This window comes from Leptodactylus fuscus, chromosome 3, assembly GCF_031893055.1.
Source record: "Leptodactylus fuscus isolate aLepFus1 chromosome 3, aLepFus1.hap2, whole genome shotgun sequence".
Classification (NCBI taxonomy): domain Eukaryota; kingdom Metazoa; phylum Chordata; class Amphibia; order Anura; family Leptodactylidae; genus Leptodactylus; species Leptodactylus fuscus.
The window spans coordinates 90131949-90143580 of record NC_134267.1 but is presented as its reverse complement, the minus strand read 5'-3'; positions in this window follow the sequence as shown (position 1 = coordinate 90143580).

The following is an 11632-nucleotide window of genomic DNA, read 5'->3' as shown; positions in this document are numbered from 1 at the left end:
TAATACACAGATATAAGGACACTGACCTCCCCTCCTCCTAATACACAGATATCAGGACACTGACCTCCCCCTCCTAATACACAGATATAAGGACACTGACCTCGCCCTCCTCCTAATACACAGATATAAGGACACTGACCTCCCCCTCCTCCTAATACACAGATATCAGGACACTGACCTCCCCCTCCTAATACACAGATATAAGGACACTGACCTCGCCCTCCTCCTAACACACAGATATAAGGACACTGACCTCCCCCTCCTCCTAATACACAGATATAAGGACACTGACCTCCCCCTCCTCCTAATACACAGATATAAGGACACTGACCTCCCCCTCCTCCTAATACACAAATATCAGGACACTGTCCTCTCCCCTCCTCCACACCACACATACATACACACTCACATTCTCCATGTCACATTAATCCCTCCCCTTCATTACCTAGCAGCACCTCTCCTTCTCTTCAGCTCTTCCAGGACTGACTGCAAGGGCTATAAAGACACGCCCACCTAGTCATGTGATGGCTGACGTCACACAAGGTCCTACAAGCTTTCCCCCGATCTTATTGCAGTTACAACAGTTTGTCTGTGATAAGAGCGGGGGTAGCAGGGGTAGCTGTCACCAGGCCCCTAATGTCCCGGGCCCTGTGGCAGCTGCCTCTGCTTAGTTACGCCACTGCTCCCTGGCATGCTCTCAATCAACTTCTGGATCAAATCCTGACTGACAGCAGTCCATTCTTGCACAATCAATGCTTGCATTTTGTCAGAATTTGTAGGTTTTTGTTTGTCCACCCGTCTCTTGATGATTGACCACAAGTTCTCAATGGGATTAAGATCTGGGGAGTTTCCAGGCCCTGGACCCCAAATCTCTATGTTTTGTTCCCTGAGCCATTTAGTTATCACCTTTGCTTTATGGCAAGGTGCTCCATCATGCTGGAAAAGGCATTGTTGATCGCCAAACTGCTCTTGGACAGTTGGGAGAAGTTGATCTTGGAGGACATTCTGGTACCATTCTTTATTCATGGCTGTGTTTTTAGGCAAGACTGTGAGAGAGCCGATTCCCTTGGCTGAGAAGCAACCCCACACATGAATGGTTTCAGGATGCTTTACAGTTGGCACGAGACAAGACTGGTGGTAGCGCTCACCTCGTCTTCTCCGAATAAGCTGTTTTCCAGATGTCCCAAACAATCTAACAGGAGATTCATCAGAGAAAATGACTTTACCCCAGTCCTCAGCAGTCCACTCCCTGTACCTTTTGCTGAATATCAGTCTGTCCCTGATGTTTTTTTCTGGAGAGAAGTGGCTTCTTTGCTGCCCTCCTTGAGACCAGGCCTTGCTCCAAGAGTCTCCGCCTCACAGTGCGTGCAGATGCACTCACACCTGCCTGCTGCCATTCCTGAGCAAGCTCTGCACTGCTGGTAGCCCGATCCCGCAGCTGAAACACCTTTAAGAGACGGTCCTGGCGCTTGCTGGTCTTTCTCGGGCACCCTGGAGCCTTTTTGCCAACAATGGAACCTCTCTCCTTGAAGTTCTTGATGATGCGATAGATTGTTGACTGAGGTGCAATCTTTCTAGCTGCGATACTCTTCCCTGTTAGGCCATTTTTGTGCAGTGCAATGATGACTGCATGTGTTTCTTTAGAGATAACCATGGTTAACAGAAGAGAAACAATGATGCCAAGCACCAGCCTCCTTTTAAAGTGTCCAGTGGTGTCATTCTTACTTAATCATGACAGATTGATCTCCAGCTCTGTCCTCATCAACACCCACACCTGTGTTAATGGAGCAATCACTGAAATTATGTTAGCTGGTCCTTTTAAGGCAGGGCTGCAATGATGTTGAAATGTGTTTTGGGGGATAAAATTCATTTTATAGGCAAATATTGACTTTGCAAGTAATTGCTGTTAAGCTGATCACTCTTTATAACATTCTGGAGTATATGCAAATTGCCATTAGAACAACAGAAGAAGTAGACTTTGTAAAAATTAATATTTGTATCATTCTCAAAACTTTTGGCCATGACTGTAGCTCTGAAAAGAGCTGTTGTTGTTCAGTTTTCCTGCCTAACAGAAGCTACAATTCTATCTGACCCTTTGCAGATCTCTCTCCCTATCTCTCCAAACCGCAACTGAGACGAACATGGCTGACACTATTCTTATAAAACCGAGGTCACCTGATTTTGCCAGCCAATGACTTTTTCCTATTTTTGTTTAAATGCCTACATTGTCTTAGTTCCTGTCCCACCTCACCTGCACAGTTATTGGTGCAAAAAAAAGTGCCAGGGAAAGTGGGAGGGGATACGAATTTTTAGTACGTTTGCCGTGTGTGGTATTCAATTGTAATCGAATATCTCGAATACCCCGATATTTGATCGAACGGTGTTCACTCATCTCTAATATGTATATATAAAAATTATATATATAAAACAATAGTCTATAGTAGAAAATATGTTAGATACAGCAACAGCACATATGAGTTAATTGAAAGATGGACGATTAGAGGTTAAATCTCTAGTTGTTGCAATACATTTCAAGACCATAAGAAAACATTCCTCTTACTGGGCAAGGAGCTCTGCATTGTCAGATTTTATGCAAATGATATGTTGAACGTCAATGCCTGGTAAAATGCTGTAGGCCAAGTCATGTGCAGACATGTTCACTAATCTTACATATGTTTTCTTTTGCCATTGTGGATTGTGGCACTATCACCTGGACCTATGAGTTTGTTTTTCAATGTAGGTTGAAGAGTTTAAGATAAGGAGAGTGTTTCTGTCACTCACATAAATATTGTGCAATGATTCTCAGCAGGTGGAACCAGAATGAAACATGATAGCAGAAAATAATACATCACCTTATGCGTCTCGGAATATTTCTAGAGTTTCATATAAAGAAGTCCTTTTTATTTGGACAAAGTCTAGTAATGTACTGGGAAGAATTGCTAACAAAAAAGAATTTCTACTTATGACATACTTATACAAGAGATCATATCTTCCATAAGACATTTACAAATGCTTTGGGCTCGTTCACATGGGGACCGGTGGGGCGGATTTTGGCACCGACAGTGACGCGGGGAGCCGCGTCACTCTCGGGTCAAAATCTGCCTGCCACGGCTGTCACAGTCGCGGCTTCCCCCTCCGGAGTCGGCTCAAATGAATGGGCCGACACCGGAGGTTGCTGCTGCCAGGCATTATGCCGATAGCGGAAAAAAGGACGTTAGTGGTCTCCATAGACCACCATTGTATGGAGGCGAATTTTGAGGCAAAATCCGCTGTCAAAATCCTGAACTAGCCCTTACGATGCTGGAAAAAAAACAGGCAGAGTGCAACCTCTCCATGGAAGTCTACGGGTATAATGAAAACAGCCAAGTGTGCTTGTCAACTAAGACATGCAGATGGACATCTTATGATTATTATTTATATAACCTCCCCCCCCAGACAAAAACAACAAAAGAAGCTATAGCTTAGGCAAATCACTTTACAGTGTACAGAGCCTTCTGTTTCCATGTTCATACACAGAGAACAACAAGTACAGGTCATTCATCTGAAGTCTTGGACAACCCCTTTAACTTGTAAGTGCTAAATGCAATGTATACTCACTAACTCAACAAGACTCATGCCGTACTTTACAGTTTAAAGGGGTATTCCCACCTCACATACTCAGCAGTCTTCACTCTTGTAAAATCTTCTTTCTTCCTGGTTTCTTGCATCATTTGGTGGGTGGGGTTTCACAGGCAACCTGCTGTTTAGCTCCACCCCCCAAATTAGTGTGTAGCTCCGCCCACCCACATTGGACTATGAAGTACAGGCAGCAGCAACTCCATTCTGTGTTACATACAGAGACTGCCTGTCTCTGCCATAATGAACACAATTGAATTAGCTAGCCTGATAACTGGGAGAACAGAAGAAATGAAAGCAGCTCCCCTCCTCTGATAGCAGGAAGCTAGGTCACATGGTGTAGACACAGGAATAGCTAGAAACACAGGCTTGCTCCCTGCACTTAGCCCCTCCTCCCTCCCCCCTGAGAGCAGCAGATACATCATTTGACTCAGGAGCAGCTAGGTCAGGGCTGTGGCCACAAAAAAATTGAATAAAGTAAGATAGTGGCCAAACAAAGCAGTTTTGCTGAAGCAGTGTATTTAGGAAAAGTCTTACATCCACATTAACCAGCAGTATAGATAGGATCCTTGTGATGGGACAACCCCTTTAAGTACTGGTATTTTCACAAAAATTACTGTAAAATATTTTGCTAATTTATAGGTGAATTGCACTAATTCCAATTATGTTACAAAGTCTCAGAACATGAAGTGCTAAAACATTGTAACTTAGGGTGCATTCATACGGAGGAACGCGGCGCTGATTCTTGCACTATAACTCGCATAAGAATTAGCACTGCAAAACAGAATCCCATTGACTTCAATGGGTTTCGTTTAATGCGCATAACACATTGAAATCAATGGGTTAAAAAACCTCCCATTGATTTCAATGTGTTACGCGCGTTAAACGGAACCCATTGAAGTCAATGGGATTCTGTTTTGCAGCGCTGATTCTTACGCAAGTTATCGTGCAAGAATCAGTGCCGCGTTCCTCCGTGTGACTATTCCCTTACATTATGCAAATGTTTTATCCACAGAATGAATGTGGATAGGATCAGCATAGGGTGACTGATCAGACTACTCTGTCCATGTGGGAGCCACATATGCATGCTTCCATGGAATTGTACAAAACCAGGTCACTTCTTATTGCCAGTGCCTACAAGTTACCTACAATTAGTGTTACAAAGCATTTTAAATAGAGATGAGCGAATATGGAATACTTGGCTGCATAGCTCCCAGCGGCAGGGAAGGTGGGAGGAGCAGTAAAAATTCAAAGCCCCAGAAATGTTTTTGCACCATGAGCTATGCGGCATATTCGCTCATCTCTAATTTTAAAGCCTTTTTTTTTTAGACATCATTTGTGGATAATGTGTATTGGAGCCATTGAAGGGAGTCCGCTACCTTACTCAAGCATAAATAACTGTCACCACTATGTTGTAGAGCACATTGCATTGACAAACAACAAATATATGTAATGTCACATTTGTAGATTTGGAAAAAAAACTATTTATACAAAGAAGTAGGTTGGTGCACAGGGGGTGGGCCTTCAGCTCCCTGGAGCACTGCACTTGCCATTCAGACTCTTACCATCTCCTGTCTGCCCCACCCTGTGTACTGAGAGTTGATCTTTCCACTGTTACGGTGCATTCACACTTCGGATACGGTGACTGATTCTGAACGTTAAAATACATTCAGAATCAGTGCGTATAAAGCCGATCCCATTCATTTCAATGGGAGCCGGTATACGAGCGCTCCCCATTGAAATGAATGGGCTGCTTTTTTCTCTACGAGCACTCCCATTGAAGTGAATGGGAAGTGTTTAGAAGTGCTCGCTTGTACGGCTCGGAATGAGCTGAGCGCTTACGCCTTGTGAAGGGGCCCATAGAGAAAAAACCAGCCCATTCATTTCAATGGGGAGCGCTCGTATGCCGGCTCCCATTGAAATGAATGGGATCTGCTTTATACGCACTGATTCTGAACGTGTTTTAACGTTCAGAATCAGTCAGCGTATCCGAAGTGTGAATGTACCCTTAGGGAGCCTTCGCACAACGTAAACGTGCGTGTATTTTTGCAAAATACACATGTAAAAATAAGACTCCCATTGACTTCAATGACATTTTACAGGCGTATTTTTACACGTGTAAAAAATATCATTGAAGTCAATGGGAGTCTTATTTTTACACGTGTATTTTGCAAAAATACACGTGCGTTTACTCCGTGTGAAGGCTCCCTTATGACAATACTCATCCTACTTGAGACGCAAGAGCAGTGCTCTCAGGGCTGAAGCTCCTCCCAACTGCACCTACTGCCTTATTCACAAAGCTGTTTTTCTCTAAATTGATAGAAGTAATATGGATAACATAGGTATTTATTACTGTAATGTGCTCTGTAATGCGGTGGTAACAGTGGAATATACTTCAGGGTGGTGGTAGATTCATTAATCTATATAAATTTCAAAAAGTCATAATGCATTATAAAGTAAATAAACTGTCACTAGCCATATTAAAATGATTAGAGAGCATCACTTTCTTGTGCCTGAAATGCGTGTATGTTTGTTAGGTTCTGTGTAGGTTTTATTAATTTATTCCCCACTGAAGTTTTATCTCCACTGATTTATAGATTTGGTGTCTGGTGCAGGAAAAAGCTGTGATTCTGGGCTCTGGCACGGTTCACCTCTGATTGGAGACCTGAATCACACCCCAAAGCCTGGCAATGCCCATCTGACAGGAGACGCTCTAAAAAGCATATCAGACACTAAAATTATCAGCATTTATTGGTTGGGAAGTGAGAGCTAGAGAAAAAATGTCAGCTGTGCCAGAATCATTGGAGAAATGCCTATTACATGATGCAAAGAGCTGAACTTGGTGGAAATAGTGAAAATTTCTCTTTAAAAAGTAACTGAGTTTATTGGATTTCTGTCACGTTTCAATGTCATTGAAAGAAAAAATTTAAATAAATAAGAAAACTCCAAACTGATATGTCTAAAGATAGGTAATAAGAAGGCAAATTATTGCAATGAAAAGAAAATCCTTTTCCCAAATAAGTTGACTCCTCCCAAAATATTTATAAAAGTGAATTCCAGCCTAGGCATTCCCTCAGAGCATTTTCAAACATTGCAAGGTTCACGTTCAGTGGCATAACTAGGAATGGCGGGGCCCCGTGGCAAACTTTTGACATGCCCCCCCCCCCACCGAAAATCTCGACCGAGTCCCTCCTACGCATTCCTGCGCGCTCTATTATGACCAATAGTGGCCCCTGCACACATTATTATGTCTCATAGTGGCCCCTGCACACAGTATTATGTCTCATAGTGGCCCCTGCACACAGTATTATACCCCATAGTAGCCCCTACAGGACTAAATACTGTCATGTCACCTGCTGACCACTATATCAGGACAATTGTGGATAAAATCTGGTCATGTGCATTACAATTTAGTAACTCCATGTCCCTCACATTAACCCTTGTGTACCTCACATAAGAGTTACTGATATGTGAGAGACATGGAGGTAATAATAAAGTATCTTCATTATTATTACCCCCATATGTCTCACATATCAGTAACTCTTATGTGAGGTACACAGGGGTTAATGTGAGGGACATGATAGGGTTAATATTAATATAGCTATTAATATGAGGCACATGGAGTTACTAAAACAAAAGTAATCACCCCCAATGCCTGATATTAATAAGCATAGTAACCCCAGTATGTACCTGTGTACCTGATATTAATAAACCTAGTAACCCCAGTATGTACCTGTTATCTGTTTTCTTTCTTTAGTTTCATTTTCCTTCTTCCTTTCTTCTTCAGCTTCCTCTTCTGTGCAGGACGGCAGGGATAAGCCCCGCCTCCTGGGCTCTCCTCAGCCCTCTCATTGGTGGGCAGAGGACAGACAGAGAAAGGGAGGGGGGGGGGAGAGAGGGGGAACGTCATGAAGCGCTGAGAGGAGCCAGACCTGCAGCTCCTGTGTGTCAGCCGTTGTTGCAGCTTCGGGGCCCCCTGTTGGTGGAAAGTATTCCACCAACAGGGGGCCCCGATCATTATACTCGGGGGTCCGAAAAGACCTTCGAGAATAATGATAGCAGCGGTAGCAGCTGTCACCGGGCCCCTAATGTCCCAGGCCCTGTGGCAGCTGCCTCTGCTGCTATGGTGGTAATTACGCCACTGTTCACATTAAATGTTTTATAACACAACTCAGCATTTATTTTATTTTTTTTAAATGTAGATGGTGAGCCCCATAAAGAGCTCACAATGCACATGTTTCCCTATCAGTATGTCTTTGGAATATGGGATGGAAATCCATGCAAACACGGGGAGAACATACAAACTCCTTGCAGATGGATTTATGCCCTTGTCGGGATTTGAACACCAGGACTCCAGCGCTGCAAGGCTGCAGTGCTAACCACTGAGCCACTGTGTGGCCCCCACAACTCAGCATTTTCACTCATCATCATACACTTATATAGACTTGTATTGTTGGGAGGGGGGGGGCGCGTTCCTCACCCGCGATGATGCTGAGCTGTAAGGCTCGGACAGTGCGGTGAGATCAATACCAAAATTAACAGCACCAATATCTCTGCAACTGGGGCAGATACTGCATAACTTTGCAGAGATATATAACACTCATGGTGTTGGAGGATATCAAAGGTATTTTTTAAGAAAAATAAGAAAAGTGTATACCAAACTTTTGCTGAATATAACAAAATATAGAAGTGCAGGCTTGCTGAAATTAGAAATGGAGTATACCATTGAGAAAAAGCAAACTATGATCGCACCTTAAGAGAGACATTCTGAAAGAAAACAGATCCTGATCCCGTCTATTGAAAGCTGTCAGGATCTGCACAGCCACATTGTGGGCAAGCTGTGGTTCAATTCAATTCATTTTCTAAACCAAGTGAAACAACCTGGGAACTGCAATATTTGGCCGACAACCTCCTGGCTAATATTTGCATGTTCATGATTGAGTGCTACTAAATGTATTACAGATCTCCCTTTACTGATTAACCTTTGTGTTCAAGAGTTTTCAGCAATGCAAATCTCAATGTTATTCGCTTAACTGGAGTCTTATCCAGTTTTACATTTCCAGCATTTGCATAGCTTTAGCTTTATGTAAAATACCAGAATACCTAAAGGAAGATACCCTGGTGCATATCATTAGTTTTAATGAATGGACCTTCACTCATCACTACTCATTCTGACATAGTGGAGGGGAAAGGTTCCCTCCCTGTAAATTTTCTTATGGCAGGAGAAGTGTTTTTTGTACATGTTAATGATCCACTCTGAAATAAGATGTTTTTAACCTTATCATGTTTTTAACAAGAACGGATTAGAATAGCATTTGCATATATAAGATAAGGAAAGAAATATTGTAAGTTACATAATAACTGCTGTCTGAAAGTTAGCAACCCTATACTCCTTAGCCAAACACAGAAGGAGGGAATCGTCTGATGGGTACCTATGACATCACTTCTCTTGCATGAAAACCATAACAAACAAGTTATTGACCTACTGTGCGCCAGGGCCAGGAGCAGAGAAGGAAGATGGCCTAAGATTGGTGAGCACGAAGAAGCATAATCATTTATTACTCCCTAAGTACTGTGTGCGAGATGAGCTGTGGGCATTATAATGTGTGGGGGTGGCCTGAGAGGAATTATACAGTATGGGGTCTGAGGTGGGGCAAGATATTATATTGTATGTGGGCATGTTTTCTATGTTGTGAAGAAGAGGGCACTATATTGTGTGTGAGGACATAATATCATGTGAAGTGCATTATACTGTTTTGGACAGTAAGGAAAGCATTATATTGTATGGGGACACTAAGAGGTCATTATGCGTTGTGTGGGTGCCCCCACCAGTAAACCCCCAACACACTATAAATATTGTGTGCTTTGATTTCTCCGATGCTTTCAACACCATTCAGCCAGGGATACTGAGGGACAAGTTGGACCTTGTTGGAGTGGACCACCAACTGGATCCTAGACTACCTCACAAACCGACCTCACTACGTGGGAGATCGGGGCTGTGTGTCTGACACTGTGATCTGTAGTATGGGGGCACCACAAGGTACAGTTCTTGCCCTTTCTTCTTCACACTGTACACTGTTGACTGTAGGTGCAATTCATCCAGCTGTTACTTACAAAAGTACTCCAATGACTCCGATGTATTAGTTGGCCTCATCACAGACAGAGATGACAGGGAATACAGAGACTTAAACCAGGGTTTTGTGGAATGGTGCCAGTGGAACCACCTCAAGATTAGTGCTAGGAAGACCAAGGAGATGTGGTGGACTTTAGTAAGCGGAGACTTGCTCAAAATCCGGTGGACATCCTGAGGACAGGCATTGATATAGTCAAGAACTCTATGTATCTGGGTGTGCTCCTCAATAATTAGCTGGACTGGGCTGATCACCTGGATGCACAGCATAATCAGCGCCACAGCAGGTTCTACCTGCTCAGGAGGCGAAGGCCTTTGGAGTCCATGGGACAAATCTTAGGGTCTTTTTCTAGTCTGTGGTAGCAGCAGCCATATTCTTCGGAGTGGCCTGCAGGGGGAGTAGCATACCAGCCAGGGACAGAAATAGACTAGACAGGCTGGTTAGAAGGGTCAGCTCTGTCCTGGGGAGCCTCCTGGACCCAGTTCAGGTGGTGGGTAACAGAAGGATACTGTCTGTGGTGAGCTCCATCCTGGAGAACAACTCACATCCCATGTATGAGACCGTGACAGCACTTGGCAGTACTATCAGTGACCGACTGCTTCACCCCAAGTGTGAGAGGGAGCACTATCAGAAGTTCTTCCACCCATCTGCTATCAGGCTGTATAATCAGCATCAGGCTAAGCGAAGATCACTCCACACAGAGAACTAAATGATCCTGGAGTCTTTCTTTTTCATTGGCTTCTTCATGTCTGCAGTGGAAGTTACTGTCTTGCTGGGCATCCTCACACTGCTACACTATCTATATATAGAATAGATACTAGGAGTCATAGCAACTAAAAAGAAGCTGCATACTATACTATGTGAGTCCACTGTGAAGAGCATATTATACTGTGTGGGGCCACTGTGGAGCATTATACTGTTTTGTGGCATAGAATTGGCATAAACTGCGCAGAAAAACCGCTAACAATTTTTTCAAGGTCCATATACTGTGCTGGAGGAAAAACAAACAAAAAAAACAACTAAAAAAAGCATCAAAAACGCTTCATACACCTCTTTAAATAACCATTTCCTATTTCCTGAAGCGGATTTTTTCCTCATCAAAATCATCGCCAAAAAACTGTGTGAATGGACCCTAAAGCAGTAGTTGATGACTCGAGGTGCTAACTCCCTAAGTGCCTGGGCCACCTGATCCCTGTTAACCTCTTAATAATCACGTTGAAACTGGAAAAAACGACCAGAAAATGTCACTTTTTTATTATGGATTTTGAATTTCTATCTCAAGTAAATTTAGTAGTTACGTCATAAATGCATTTTAACTCTTTGGGGAGATAACTAATTCTTCCCCTCTTTTATGTTCCAGCTGTCATACATTATGAGAACTTGTATCTTGTGTGCTGAGTTGTAGCTGCAGTAAGAACCATTTTAGGCTACACATCTCGTATTGAGCCACTTTTATTAATATATTGGGTGGGAAGGGGCAGTGAACAAAAACAGCAATTCAGCTATTGATTTCCCAAATCCATTTTTATGTTTACCTTGTTGTATAAATAACATATTACCTTTGTTATGTAGGTCATTACAATTATGGCAATACCAAATGTATGTAGCTTATATTATGTTTTACTTCGTACTACTTGCTCAATAAAAACTTTTCTTTTGTCACCTCATTACAAGACCCACTATAATAATAACATGGGGCAAATAAATGTGTTAATTTTATAGTATTTTTTTCAATTTTTTTTTATTGTAAAACAACTTAGGTGCCACTTAGCATTTACCATAGTACCAAGCTGGTACAAGTCTGAAGGAGAATGTTCAAGGTCAAGGGGATAGGCACTATCTTTATTGCAGTGCGTGTAGGACACTAAAAGTGGATGAGGGACACA